At 38.4% G+C, this 16318-nt stretch overlaps 1 long non-coding RNA gene across 1 annotated transcript; it reads left to right on the forward strand.

Moving 5' to 3' along the window:
* Positions 1–2062: 2062 nt before the first annotated feature.
* LOC128312020 (uncharacterized) lies at positions 2063–7602 on the forward strand. Its single transcript, XR_008290778.1, has 4 exons — positions 2063–2394; positions 3389–3622; positions 4574–4750; positions 6280–7602. It is a non-coding gene; the product is annotated as an uncharacterized LOC128312020 (long non-coding RNA).
* Positions 7603–16318: the final 8716 nt, after the last annotated feature.

Genomic DNA, 16318 nt, shown 5'->3' on the forward strand with positions numbered 1-16318 from the left:
TTCTTGAACAAAATCAACATGGTAAAAATTTGGACGTAACATGTTTAAATGAAGACAAGAATCCACCTATAAAAAGAAGAATCAAAGTGTAAAAGTTGCCAATATAGATAATAGAATCTTTAGGGCAAGTTCATTATCAAATAATGAGTCTTTGTCAAATAACTATCTAAATACACAAAACAAAAAAACGTATGAATCATAACTTCATTTAAACAGAGCTTATGCTTCTGGTTCATGTTTCTTATAAAATGAATTTCATGTGCAGTTTCCAAAAATTAAATGAAATTACTTAATCATTCAACTTCCATTTTGATAACAGTATTGATATAGAGGACCCACCTTAGCTTTTGTAGTAGCATATACTGATGGGAATCTTGATTAATAAGAGATTTGGATCTAGAGAATCTTTCCTTATACCTCCAAATGCAATCATAAGGCATTTTGTGTTAGATGTTGCAGTAAATGCAGAATCAGTGCCGTTAATAAAGCCACATTGTAGACAGATTCGGCTTATTGTTCCCTACTCAGCTTCTTGATGAGTCTCAGCCTCTGTCAGTTTCCCAGTGTTCTAGTTGGGTGACAAGACCACTGACCACTCCAGGTTCCCAGAACATTCTGCTGTAGGCCAGGCCAGCCAGAGCAGAGCAGAACAGCAGGCTCTCCTTAGACTTCTTAACATAAAGATCACAGGTTGAGTGACATCAGTGCCTTTAGCATGTGGCGAAATTAAGCAAGATTTTGTTCTCAAGTGCAGAGCATGGGAACGAGGAAGAGGAAACTTCTAGGTGAAGAGAGAATAATCTCATATACTTGACATGCTAGAGACAGGGAGAAAAACTGAATAAGGGAGTAATTCAGGAGAAGATAATTAATAATTACATGGGAAGGGCAGTTGAGAGATTAAGGCTGAAATGTCAGATTAACCACTTCTTGGTCATGTGAGTCTTAAGAAGTCTCCTACCTTCTCTGAGTAGTGATTCCTTCACCGGAATATGTGGTTAATAGAACTGAGGGTGAACATGATTCTTAGGAATTAAATAAGATAATGTCTGATAAGAGCCTATACATAGCAGATGATAAACATTTTTGAGAGAAATACTGAAAATGGGGTGCTACGTTTTGAAAAGTTGGTTTCATGTCATATGGACTTTTTGTACTTTTTAATTTTTCTGTGTTTCTCCAAATTTCTGCAGATGATAAGGATATGTACCACATACAACATAAATACAGACAAATAACCAAGCACATGGAGTTTATGAGAAAAGAAGAGATAAATAATGATAAACATATTATACCATATGTGTTTATGGTATACCATATTATATACCATAGTATATATGTACCATAGTAATGCTGTGGTCCATAAATGCTAATGATTTACCATTATTCCAACTTATTACTTAGTATTATAACTGACTCGCTGTTACAAAATTGTAATGTGTGCTATAAAGTGTCTTACGTTACTCATTCATGCATCTCAATTTGTCTGATTGGCCGATTGGCATATTTCCCAATCAAAACCTAGTTTTTATTTTGGTAGAAGTTACCACTGAGGTACAGGTCCTTGCACGAAATGAACCTACAAAGTCACGCTGCAGGGACAGGTGACAGCTCCCCCTACTGACCAAAAATGTAGACGACACTATGCATATTTAGACAAATATATACACATACACACCACACATATGCATGCACACGTACAAAAACACCACTTATTCACATCTTCACTCCTGCCCTACATATATAGGCTTAAAAAGTGCTGAGCATATGGCAGGTAAGTTGATATAATTGAAAGGCATCCTCTTTCTGTGAAAAGCAGGAGTGCACTCCAGGTGGACTAATTTAATAACAACCACATAGGGGTGCCTGAGTGGCTCAGTCAGTTGAGTGCCACGTCATTATCTCATGCTTTGTGAGTTCGAGCCCCGTGTCGGGCTCTGTACTGACAGCTCAGAGCCTGGAGCCTGCTTCAAATTCTGTGTCTCCCTCTCTCTCTGCCCCTCCCCTGCTCACACTATGCCTCTCTCTCTCTCTCTCTCTCTCAAAAAAAAAAAAAAAAAAACCTAAATAAACATTAAAAAAATAACAACCACGTAAATCTACATGTCAAGCACTAAGCCTAGATTTTAATTTCAACCAGGTAAGAAGTACTCAGGGATAAACATCTGCATTAAGCTTAAGTGCAGCTATTTTTTTTTTTCATACTCTTAATGGTTTCTAACTGTTCCAGACTCTTTTTAATTTACTGAGCTCTTCGACATTCAGTGGGATGCTGAGTGCTAAGGATACAGCAGTGACTCAAGCAGGCAAAATCTCTTCCTTCGTGGAGATTATATTCTAGTGGGGAGAAATAAACGTTCACATCAATTCACACTGATCTCTGAAGTCTTCAAGGTATTAAACATGTCAAACAAGTAGAAGTGAGTTTTAATTGTTCCTTTAAGGGAACTTGGAAATGTGAGTTTTAATTCTATGACTGCTTAGGCACTGTAGCTGACCTGCTCCTTAGGAAATTGATAGCTCTATTTCTAGTTTCCTGCTGATGTTTTTAAGTAAGTTCAAAGTGCTAATAGAAATATTATGAAAATCAGATATTATAATATGAAAAATGTAAAAATCAGTGGTGCCCGTGATACGGAATTCAGTGGGAGATATGCCCATGCAAGGGCACTTAACTGCTCTTTCTTTAAGACCTTGATCCTTTCCGTCTTCCAGTATTTGAGCCCTCTCTATCACTAAATTTATCATTCTCCTCATTTACAGGGAGTTACGGAGAAATACTAAATAAAGCATGATCTGCAAAATCCCCGTAATCCTCAAAAGAGCAGGAAAGATCGCCAAAACAAAAATGCCTGTGTGCAGACCCTAGTGGGGGTTTGTGTTTAAGGTTACCTTCTGTTCAAGCTCTGTTTTTAAGCTACTCAGATTAGACTTTTGAAGCCGAAAGGTTACCTTTCTGAGGCTGATATGTGAGCATATTAATTAAGTCCAGAACTGGCCACAACTGGCCGTTGCGTTACCATTTAGTTTGAGGCTGGCGTTGATTACCATTGGGGCAGATGGTGACTCACCACCTGCGCCCGAGCACGTGGGAGGCAGGAGACCAGTGCTCTCAGCTGCTCCTCTGTTCCCAACAGCAGCACAATAAGAAATGGGTGGCCTTGACCCCGTTACGCGTTCTTCTCTTCTTCCTCTGCTATTTTCATTCTCAGTTGAGAAGAGAAATGGTTCAAAACTGTTTGCAGCAAGACTCTTGAGGCAAACTAAAACATGCAGTGGATACATTCTAGTACTTTCTCAGCCTCCAAGATTCTTACCCTAGTGCTAAAGAGTTACGCTTCATGCGACTGCCATGACTTTATTCCAACTTTTTTTTTCTTGTTTGCAGAAAGCTACTGTTTTAATCATGCACTTGTATTTTTAAAAGCCAGAAACAGCAGTTGTAGGTCATTTATAGAATTCTATATTTCTTCGAGTGTCGTGTTGCTGTTTGGTCTCCTGGAAGAGGAAACAAAGACTTTGCAGCCAGAGCTCACTTCTGAAACTTCTTCACACTCTGAGACAGTCCCATGTTGTGTGACAAAGAACTCACCACAGAGATACCTGATGGGAGAATTAGGAGGTCAGGCACACAGGTCTCACTGGCTCAAATCATGGTGTCAGTAGACCGGCATCCTTTCTGGCAGCTTTCGGGGACACTCTGTGTCCTACCTTTGGCAGCTTCTAGAGCTGCTCCTATGCCTTGGATTGTGGACCTCTCCCTCCAGCTTTGAAGCCAGCAACATAGTATCTTTCCGACGCCTCTTCCTTGTCACATCCCTGTCCCTGTCTTCTGTCTCCCTCTTCCACTTTTAAGGACCTTTGTGATTACATGAAACCCACCTCCCTAATCCAGAAGAATCCCCTTAATTTACGATCAGCTGATTAGCAACTTTAATTCTATCTGCAATTTCAGTCCCCTTTTGCCATGTAACCTTAACTTATTCACAGGTTTAGGGGGTTTAAGACATCCAGTGGGAGAACATGTTTGGGATGCCTTATTCTGCCTGCCACAGAGATAGTGGGTGAGTAATGCTTACGTAAAGTTGATAGTGTAGGGTAAGTTTATATATCCACATAGCCACACTTGAATTAAAACCTTCAACCTCACCTCCAGATCATGGGGTGATTTGACAGCTCATTTTGGTCACTATTAATTGGACCAAATGCTATATCTGAATTGTTCATCCCTGTGTTAATAATTCACTCAATTTATATTCTAGCATGCAGACATGATATTAATATTAGTCCTTAGAAATCCACTTTAAAATTCCTGAGAATGGGGCCCCTGGGTGGCTCAGTTGGTTGAGCGTCCAACTTCGGTTCAGGTGATGATCTCGCAGTTCACGGGTTCGAGCCCCGGGCTGGGGTCTGTGATGTCAGTGCAGAGCCTGCTTTGGATCCTCTGTTCCCCTCTCTCTGTCCCAGCCCCACTTGTGCTCTCTCTGTCTCAGAAATAAATAAACATTAAAAATATTTTAAATTTCTGAGCCCATAATCGATGTTAAAGTATCTTTCTCTATCATTTGCATAGATATAAAAAGACAACAAAAATGCTTGAGCGATGAAAAATCCTTGTTCTGCTTTTGCCTTCTTCCAAGGCAAGCAGGCTCTGAGGAACAAAAATGACTAACTTATGGAAGAAAAGAAAAATACTCTTCCCCAAGCAAACAAACAAACAAACAAACAAGAGAAATAGGAGAGAGAAAAGGTAGGTTTAAAAAAAAGCATACTTTACTATTCATGGTGTGAGGCCAGCAGAGTTGCAGTGAGAAGCTTGTATATTGGCTCCTTGCTATGGCTCAAAAGTCTAATTTGCTCAAAAGTTTAATTTGCAGGGGCGCCTGGGTAGCTCAGTCGGTAGAGCATCTGACTTTGGCTCAGGTCATGATCTCATGGTCTGTGAGTTCGAGCCCCATATCGGGCTCTGTGCTGACAGCTCAGAACCTGGAGCCTGCTTCAGATTCTGTGTCTCCCTCTCCTTCTGCTCCTCCCCCGCTCATTCTCTGTCTCTCTCTCTCTCTCTCCTTCAAAAATAAATAAAAAAACATTAAAAAAATTTTTTTAAGTTTAATTTGCAGTTTTAGTGAATAATAACTCCTCATTTTTCCAACAGCAATTGATGAAGCAAAGTGCTAGCTTCTGGGATTATAAAGAGGAATGAGGCAGGGTATAGGCATAAGGACACATAATTTGAGTGCAAATGGAAGTGTGTTAAGAAAGGTATTTGTCGGGGTGCCTGGGTGGCTTAGTCGGTTGGGCATCCGACTTCGGCTCAGGTCATGATCTCACAGGTCGTGGGTTCGAGCCTCGCGTCGGGCTCTGTGCTAACAGCTCAGAGTCTGGAGCCTGCTTCTGATTCTGTGTCCCCCTCTCTCTCTGCCCCTCCCCTGTTCATTCTCTGTCTCTGTCTCAAGAATAAATACACAATAAAAAAAAATTTTTAAAAAGAAAGGTATTTGTGGATTTTTAAGGAAGCACCAAGAAAGGGGACCTAGCACATCTTGGAAAAGAAAAACAAAAACAGATTCAGGAATAACTTCCTAGCACATAGATGCCTGAGCTCAGTACTAGAGCATAAGAAGTATGAGTCATGTTGTGGGATAGTAGAGTAGCCAAGCCAGACTAGGAAAACCGTGAACTAAGGAACAGAAAGTGATGGAGCCCCTTGTGTACCAGGACCTCCAGGCTTCTCATGCTCAACATGGTCAGCTTCTCATTCTTCAAGATTCACTTCAAAAACCTTCTCCTCTGGGAGCACGTGGGTGACTCCGTCAGTTAAGCGTCAGACTCCCGCTCAGGTCATAATCTCAAGGTTCGTGAGTTCGAGCCCTGCATCGGGCTCAGATCCTCTGTTTCCCCCTCTCTCTCTCTGCCCATCCCCTGCGTATGCTCTCTCTCTCCCTCTCTCAAAAATAAACATCAAAAAAAATAAAATTTTACAAATTTAAAATAAAAACACCTCCTCTGAGAAGTCTTCCCTAACCCACCCTTCTTGAAACATAAGTCCCCAGTAATTCATTATCATAGCACCCTATTTACTTCTTTACTGGTGTTTATTACGACCTTTAGCCACGTTAATGTATACGTTTGGTGTTTTGCTTCTCTTCCCCCTTACTAGGATGTAAACAGTCAGACACTACCACCATTGCATTTTTCTAGAATGTTTCATTAATGGAATATTCATTGCGATAATGAATATTTTTGTGATAATTGCTTATATTCTTCATCTTATTTCAGCTGCCAATGAACTGCAAGAAATCATAGTGGAGCTGGAAAAAGTCCAGGAAAATTTGAAACTTGCGCATGGCCATCCAAATGCAACAGTGTCCCCAGGGAAGATAATATCCTGGGATTTTGCTTGTAGAAGCAGAATGAGAGAGTATAAACAAGCTTGGAAATGTAATCCTTTCTCATGGCTTTAGGATAACTAAAATCATTTTTAGCAATGTTAATCTGGTCACCCTTCGGGTAAATATCCTTCTGATATTTGCATTTGTAATACAAGAAGGCAGATTAAAAAACTGAAACCATCGTGTTACTTGACATCCATGAGGAATATATTTGAAGGCATTTATTTCATGGATACACAAATGCATACATGCCATTTTCTTTTACAGGTCTATTTTTTTCCCCTCTGAAAGCTCTTTAAAAAATCACTTCACAATGTCATGTTGAGATATAAGTTCTACCTGTAAGGTAAAGCACATTCCCAAGATAAGTGACTCCATACGTTTGAAAGCTGAGATCGGTTCTTCCTGGCTTTTCTGGGAAATAGTCAGACATGTATCTTCCAATTTAGAGTTCTACCAAATCATTGGTTATAACTAGACAAAACCCCATCTTGGGTGATAATGCTTTAGGCCTGACTTAAAGCAAAACTGCAGAGGGAAAGACTTTAAAAGAAATAAGACAACAAGACTATCATCATATTCATAAGAGTTTCGAGTAGTATTTTAAAAGCAACAACTCTGAAACCTAAAATAATTTTACACACACACATAAAATAGTGTGTGTATTTGTGATACATATGGATAGATAGATAGATAATATATGTTATATTTTGTGTGTTAAGGAACAACTGTGTTAGTTTATAGATACTCACTCCTCAACCACCCCCTCTTATATATGCACGTTCTTAGATAAATAATCTGCTGTTTTGGATTTTTGACATGGCTGACACCCCCTCCCATGCTGAGTTATGGCTGTCATAACTGACTACGGACAGCAAAAGCCACACTCAGATGCTGACTCACAGTTACAGTCCTCTACTCGTCTCTCTCGGGCTCCATGTCTGGGTCCTTAACATTTGTTTTTACTGGAAGAGACCCAGTCCTGAAGCAATTCCACACATGGTTGGCCAATTTTAGCCATCAGTCCTGTCACCTCTTTCTTACTGGGTTTTGGCTTCTCACTTGGCTTAGAACACTTAGAATGTTCTTCGTCTGAGGGTAAGAAACTGCTCCTGCCTCAGGCTGCATTGTCACAGGTTGAGCTAATACCTGCCCACGTTCCCCATCCCACGCACACGCACACCCACCCCCCCCCCCCCACACACACATACACACACATGCTTTCCTAGGCAGAAATAAGGATTTCATTTCCCAGGATTATTTTTTTTAGATTTTATTTTCTTTCCCATAGCTGGTAGCTTACAGGCTCAGGTCATGATCTCACAGCTTGTGAGTTCAAGCCCTGCATCAGGCTCTGTGCTGACAGCTCGGAGCCTGGAGCCTGCTTCGGATTCTGTGTCTCCCTCTCTCTCTGCCCCTCCCCCGCTCACACTCTGTCTCTCTCTCTCTCTCAAAAAATAAATAAACATTAAAAAAAGCATTTTAAAACTAAGACAACATGTTCATGTTTCACATGAAAGATATCATCTCTCATTTTTTTTTATTTAGAAAAAAGTTGGTAAACAAGTAAGCAAGAAACATATAGCTCAAACAGATCTTTTAAAAAAGAAAAAACTTAAAAAAAACTCCTTTTTTAAATTTTAATAAGATGCCTTGTTCAAAAACAGAACACTGCATTTTGCCTTAAAAAAAAAAAAGAAAAGAAAAAGAAACACACAATTATTTCTATTTCCAGTTGCACTGGACACAGTCAGAATGATGGAGAAGGCCAAGCCAGAGACTGTCACCTCCTTCATCAAGATTATCCTGTAAGAGTCCAGAAAAACTGGAGGACATTTCGCTTGCAATCTTTTCCTCATCAGAACCCTTTTCCCTCAATTATAAGGATTATAAACCAATCTTCAATTACTAATTACTTATTGATTTTCAGTGGTGCAATAGAATCATTCGTTGTTTCACAGACTGCCATTAATTCCCTTGCTATATTTACATTTTTAAATTCACTTCAATGTAACAAATGTTTATTTTAGTCTTACCATCATGACCTCTGATTACTTCATTGTTTACGAGATTCCTGTCTGTAAACAGTATCCAACCTCCTGATCTTAACTGTTCGGTTCCCAAGACCTCATGTGGTAGTGAATGAATAGTGTGGCAGAGATTTGTCATGGATGTTATGGAGAAAGAATGTTTCCAATCCCAGAACTGTGGGTACTTATCTCTGATACAAGAGAGAACAGGAAAATAACTCTAAGAGAGGAAAAAGTATTGTGAAAAATAATCACGTTGGAACCAAATAGTATTTCTGAAAATGCATGCAGCATCCCCAAAATGCATCTTGAAATGAATTAAATATTTGTTAATTCTTAAACTTCCTAGTGACTGATGAATTACCAGGGATTCCATAGGAAATATTTCAAGATGACTTCCAAATGAAAGAGTTACTAAGCTAAATTCAAAGCTCAAGAAACTCATGAAAATGTTCTGAGAAACGCTTAACTTTGGACTTTGCAAAGCTTGGAAGAGAATTAATTTTAGGACAAGAATTACATTAAAGTATGCAATTATAAACATGAATTTTATTTTAACATATTTTATCCCCCCAAACCCATATTCTTACTCCATACTTCTTTAAAGCACTGATGTTTCAATAGCATCATAGCAAATTAAACATGAGGACAGTTGGCTAAAATCATTTAATCTTACTGGAACAAAATATCAACTGTAAAGGTGAATTGTGACTTAATGAATAAACAAAAATATGACTCCCCACTGGCTGCAAAAATAATGGCTGACAATCTTCCTGTTGTAGAACATTTAAGAATCTATGCCACTAAAATTTATGGTGATATAGTGATGTTTCTCTAACATTTAGATCATTAATTAAACATAATTAGTTATGTTTCTTTATGGGAGAATAATTTTATCTTTAGAAGACAAGCGGATAACTTAGTGGTTGGTCGGGGTGGCCTGTGTTTTACTTTCATGATATTTGTGGATAGTCAAAGTCCAGGGAAAGAATATGGTGGAAGAGTGTCTCAGAATTATGATGGAAAATACAGAGATGCCTTGTGGATGCTGGGATAGGGCAGTTGGAAGTCTAGAGGGACAAATATTGGAAAATCCTGGAGAATCTAGCCCTCCAGGGCACGGTTTATACAACGCTCTCATTCTGTTCTAGGAGCGAGGAGTTTATGTGACTTATAGCTAGTGAATGCTGAGCTGGAGTCCCTGAACTCATCTGGTGCTTTTCAGGTACCTCTTATTTCTGCCCATCTCTTCAGAACAGACCGGTATTGCAAGGAAACATTAACAGATGTGCAGGCAGGCAGCCCTCTGTTTGCCTTCCCAAACCTGAATTCAATTTATGGCAAGAAAAAAATGAATCAAATATGAATATTTCTTATCTTTCATAGGAGTAAAGCATTGCTAATGTCTTTATTTGAAAGATGCTCAGTACCTGGTAAAGTAACATGGTGACAGTTTAATATAGACTTTCTCTTGTGCTCCTTACCGTCATCAAGGCTGTAGTTCATGTGTGTAGCACAGTTGATTAGAACATTGGGATAATCGCGGGTTTGATTTCTGTGTGGGGTGCATGCTGTATATCCCTCACTGGCCTTTAATTAAAGCAGCTAATTATCTTTCAAATGCTAAGGGCAAGAAAATTTTGATGGATTGTTACTTTAAATCTTGACAACTTACTGAAAACAGATGTGGAGTTATAATGGCCCCTATCAACTGTATCTATAAAGTATAAAGGATCCTATTGTTAATATCAGTGTCTTAATAAACATTTAAATGTCGTGATTCTGTTTTGAATTTTGTGCTTGCCTTCTCCCCCCCCCCCCCCCACTGCCCCAGGGGTTAAAGATTAAAATTGAACAGATTAGTGCCAGGTTAGTGATGAAGTTTGCTCTCAGACGTTGCTGTATATTACTCAGATTACCTAAATACAGGAGTGGTGAGGTCTAGAATCCGAATAATTTAAATGGTGGGAGCATGGGGCCTCCTGGGTGGCTCAATCCATTAAGCATCTGGTTTCGGCTCAGGACATGATCTCACAGTTTGTGAGTTTGAGCTCTGCATCAGGGCTCTCTGCTGACAGCACAGAGCCCACTTTGGATCCTCTGTCCCCCTCTGTCTTTCTGCCCCTCACCCACTCACACACGCGCATGCTCTCTCCCTCTCTCAAAATAAATAACTTAAAAAAATAATAAATGGTTGGAGCATAGAGAAAACATCCACGATGAAACATGTAATGAAAAATCTCAACAGCAGGCATATGTTGGAATAAAACAGTGGAATTTTTTGTTAAAACATATGTCTACATGTATTTTCAAAACTCATATCGTAACAGGAAATGCAGGCAGTTTTAGCCTGCAAACTCTTTTTCAGCCTTAAACCTCGGAAACATAAAATTTGAGAAACGATCTTGACTGTTTCCAAAATGCGAGTAATAATTCGCTAAGAAATAAATCAGAGAATAAAAATGGTGTTACAACAGCACATAACTAAATCAGAACAAAACGGAGCAATTCCCTCAAGTTACGTGGGCTGAACTGGTGTTTCTGCAGCGCTGAGAGATGCGAACACTGGACTGTAGCATGAAACACACGTGGTCCCAGCTCACTTATTTGAATTTATTTTAAAATTTACAAACCGACGTTTAACTGCCATGTAACTCTAAAACATAGTCGGTGTTCCATGCACCCTGGGCTGGGAGAATAAAAATGTCACAGAAGCCTTGAATCTCAGAGTCATAAGGAACTTCAAATGACATCGGATCCAGTGATTTCCCTGACTCTTGAATTCTTCTCATAACTTCCCAGCCTAATGACCATTTAAACTTCGTCCATGTGTCTGATGGTGGAAGGGAATTTGAATAGTGGTTAAGCAGACATTTCAAATCTTCTGTCAAAAAAAAGCTAATCAGTTGTAGCAGGTCCACATTATATACTGTGAAGTCTCAGATGCCCGGCAAAGAATCTGTTATCCACTCACAAAATGATGCTGAGGTATATGAGCACAAGAAAACAGATATTCGCAGGTAGAAAAACACTTGGTTTCATCAGGATTTTGTAAGGATGGACCAGTGGATCATGGAAAACACTTTGAAGAGTTATGAATTTATGAGACACAATTCCTGAATTTTATTTTTTATATCATTCTCTAGGTGATAAAATGATTGCTTTTGATGTGGAGTCTAGCTTCTAACAAATCCTACCTCACTGGAGATTTGCATAAAGAAGACTTTCATTTGCATAAAGAAGATATTTCATGAGATATCTGAAAGCAAAGCAAAGAGAGGAAGAATAGTGTGAGAGCTCAAGTATATTCCTCTGCCTTTTAATATGCATTGCCAAGTTTCCTACAACTATCTTACTTTATTTTTATTTTATTTTATTTTATTTTATTTTATTTTATTTTTGAATCTTAACTTACTCAATGTTGGGATTTTAAAAAATCTGACAATTTAAGCTCGTGACTAGTAAAGGAACACCCTATCCTAATAAATCTAAAGACGCAAAAGTATTATTTTCTAAGGAATAATTGGGCCCCAAACTTTTAAAGCGGTTTCACTTAATGGGATGTTACCTGTTACTCGGATTGCATTAATTCCAGTATGAAAATGTACTGTTATGATCTTCAGAGCCTTTATGACTTTCTAAACTGTGCTGTTGATGAATTCGTGGCACATCTTTTCAGAAATCTTATGACGACTAAAACTCGGTTGATTCCTCAAGACCTAGAGAAATGAACACTGGATTACGTTAGAAATAGCAAACTCCCAGGGTGCCTGGGTGGTGCAGTCGGTTAAGCGTCCGACTTCGGCTCAGGTCATGATCTCACAGTCTGTGAGTTCGAGCCCCGCGTCAGGCTCTGTGCTGACAGCTCAAAGCCTGGAGCCTGTTTCAGATTCTGTGTCTCCCTCTCTCTGCCCCTCCCCTGCTCATGCTCTGTCTCTCTCTGTCTCAAAAATAAATAAAAATATTTTTTTAAAAAATTAAAAAATTAAAAAAAAATGGCAAATTCCCTAAACACCCTGTTGCAGGCGTCCTATAATTACTGACAGGTAAGATGATTTGTGGTATTCATTCTGCAGTAGCCAATTCCGTAATATGTGTTCTGACTCTGTTTACAAACTGGCCCACGTGGCACTCTTATGAAAAATGGGTTTTTCCTAAAGTTGTGAGTTATTTAAAGAATAAAACTGACTTTAGATCCATTCACAAATATTTGTTGAATATTTTACTACGTACCAGATGCTGATTTGTTAATCAGCTTTCTTGTGGTATAATTTCACTAAAATGAACTCTTCAGTAAGATGAACTTTTTTTCTATTCAAGTGACCCCTTTAAGTGTGTGGTTCACTGAGTTTTAACAAATGTATATGCTGTGTAACAAACACCAGATCAAGATACAAACATTTCATCATTCCATTCCCTTCTCTAAAGAACCATTGATCTTGTGGTTATATAGGCCTATTCTGGAATTTCATGTAAATGAATTATTCAGTAGCTCCTATTTTATATTTAGATTTTTCCCTTTTTTACTCAGCATGATGTTTTTAGGAATCACCCATATTTGTTTAATTTCAGGTCATTCCTTTCTATCCTACAGTGTTTCTGCTGTATGGATAGGCCACAATTTGTTTCTGTATTCACCTGTTGTTAGGCTATTATGTAAAAGTGGTTTTTATGAATATATCTTTGTATAGACATATGTTCTTATTTCTTTTCAATAAATACATACGAGTAGAATTGCTGGGTTGATGCTGTTGTGAGAAAAAAGAATAGGGTTTCTTCTCTCATCAAACTTACATGCAAACTTAATTGGATTTACATGAAGAGTCATAGACCCTGGGTTTTTAAAAATTGAACTGAAATACAAGGCATATTGATTTTCTATTGCTTTAAAACAAATTACTACAAATTCAATGGCTTAAAACAACATGCGGTGAATGTCTGTTTCTATGATTCATGAGTGTAACCTAGTTGGATCTCTGTCCAGGATCCAATATAGTTGTAATCAAGATGTTGGTCAGGATGTGGTCCTTTCTAGAGTTTGGGATCCTCTTCCAAATTCCTGTGGCTATTGGCAGAAATCAGGGTTCTTTATGGTTGTAGGACTGACGCTCTTATTTTCTTGCCAGCTGTTATCAGGGAGCTGAGCTCAACTACTAGAAGCTGGTCACTTCCCATGTGACCCTCTCACAGACCTTTCACAATATGGAGCCTGCTTCCTGAAGGTCACTATAAGAATCTCTCTTATTCCTAGGAGAGCCCCAGTCCATCTTTTGGATGGTTCATCTCATTAGGGCTGGCTCACACAAGATAATCTCCCCCTTACTCAACTCAAAGTCACCTGATTATGGACCTTAATTATATCTGAAAACTCCTTTTGCTGTAAAATGTAACATAATCATGGGAGTGATACCTTATTTTCACAGTCTTGCCTACACTCAAGCGTAGGAAATTATACAGGGCATATATTTAGGGTCAGGTATCTTAGGGGTTATTTTAGAATCCAGTCTACCATACAAGGCAATACGTTGGATTTATTCAAGTTTATTGACTCTATTTCTATACTTCTCTTAACTTGAGTGTTTATTTTTCTGAGCACAATAAAGTAGTAATTTTGTCACACAAGGGAAAGATTTAACTTCCATTGCCCTAGAAGGATCATGCCACATGTGTTTTTGTTCTATTATAGAGTGTCTACTTTAATCATTTCAAAATAGCCACTTTGAGGAAAAAAATCTTGTTTTTTGAATCTGAGTAATTTACTGACTATAATAACAGGGTTTTTTTATGATATTAAATGCCTTTGATTTTGGATTTGTTTGTTTCTTTTGAGTCATCATCTGAAAGTTATTTAAATGAGTTTAAGTATACTCTTAGATATATCTTACATTAATCCTGTTCTCCTTTAGAATGGGACAAATATCTAAAGACACCACTCAAAATAGATGGCCCATAAAGCTGCAGAAGAAATAGTAAAGGAGCTAATGGAAAACTGGAAGGATAAAACAGTAAAGAATTCCCCCTCTCAATATTAAATGTAAACCAGGTCAAACTCTTCTTAATTTGGACTAGAATGAGATGGTGTAGTCTGTAATAAGCAGAATTGTTAATAACATCGGGTTAAGCGTATACATACAACTCAAAAGCATGTCTGGTGAGTCGCCATCAGACACGAGAGACATATCCCAAGTAACTTCTGCAGCTTGGTGGAGATTTGGGAATGCTTCATTAATCTGTTCAACTAATTCTAAGTGCTGTGCCAGATGTTAATTTTAGATATTTGGAATATAACACCCAAACTCTTCAACACTGAAATAAATGCTATTTTGTAACTTTCTGTGCTGAATGCTGAGGGGGGAAGGATCTTTCTTTCTCTCTTTCTTTCTAGCATTTTTTAATGTTTGTTTACTTATTTATTTATTTATTTATTATTTTTTACCATTTAATTTAATTAATTTATTTTTTTAAATATACATCCAAGTTAGTTAGCATATAGTTCAACAATGATTTCAGGAGTAATTCCTTGATGCCCCTTACCCATTTAGCCCATCCCCCCCTCCCACAACCCCTCTAGTAACCCTTTATTTGCTCTCCATATTTAAGAGTCTCTTATGTTTGTCCCCCTCCCTGTTTTTATGTTATTTTTGCTTCTCTTCCCTTATGTTCATCTGTTTTGTATCTTGAAGTTCTCATATGAGTGAAGTCATGTGATATTTGTCTTTCTCTGACTAATTTCGCTTAGCATAATACCCGCTAATTCCATCCATGTAGTTGCAAATAGTAAAATTTCATTTTTGATTGCCCAGTAATACTCCATTGTGTGTGTGTGTATGTATATATATATATACATACACACACACACACACACATATATATATATATATACACACCACATCTTTATCCATTCATCCATCAACGGACATTTGGGCTCTTTCCGTACTTTGGCTATTGTTGATAGTGCTGCTGTAAATATCGGGGTGCATGTGTCCCTTCAAAACGGCATACTTGTATCCCTTGGATAAGTACCTAGTAGTGCAATTGCTGGGTCGTAGGGTAGTTCTACTTTTAATTTTTTGAAGAACCTCCATTCTGTTTTCCAGAGAGGCTGCACCAGTTTGCATTCCCACCAGCAGTGCAAAAGAGATCCTCTTTCTCCACATCCTCGCCAACATCCGTTGTTGCCTGAGCTGTTAATGTTAGCCATGCTGACAGGTGTGAGGTGGTATCTCATGGTGGTTTTGATTTGTATTTCCCTGATGATGAGTGATTTTGAGCCTTTTTTTTATGTGTTGGTTGGCCACCTGGATGTCTTCTTTGGAGAAGTGTCTATTCATTTCTTTTGCCCATTTCTTCACTGGATTATTTGTTTTTTGGGCGTTGAGTTTGATAAGTTCTTTATAGATTTTTGGATACCAACCCTTTATCTGATATATCTTCTCCCACTCCATCGGTTGCCTTTTAATTTTGCTGATTGTTTCCTTTGCTGTGCAGAAGCTTTTTATTTTGATGGGGTCCCAGTTGTTCATCTTTGCTTTTGTTTCCCTTGCCTCTGGAGACGTGTTGAGTAAGAAGTTGCTGCGGCCAAGGTCAAAGAGGTTTCTGCCTGCTTACTCCTCGAGGATTTTGATGGCTTCCTGTCTTACATTTAGGTCTTTTATCCATTTCGAGTTTATTTTTGTGTATGGTGTAAGAAAGTGGTCCAGGTTCATTTTTCTGCATGTCACTGTCCAGTTTTCCCAGCACCACTTGCTGAAACGACTGTCTTTATTCCTTTTAGCATTTATTTTGAAAGAAACGTTTAATGCATATGTGATGATTTAATATATGTATTCATTGTGAAATGGTCACCATAACCAAGTTAGTTAATGCATTCATCACTTCTCATAGTTACCATTTCTT

Source organism: Acinonyx jubatus, chromosome D4, assembly GCF_027475565.1.
Source record: "Acinonyx jubatus isolate Ajub_Pintada_27869175 chromosome D4, VMU_Ajub_asm_v1.0, whole genome shotgun sequence".
NCBI classification, from domain to species: Eukaryota; Metazoa; Chordata; class Mammalia; order Carnivora; family Felidae; genus Acinonyx; species Acinonyx jubatus.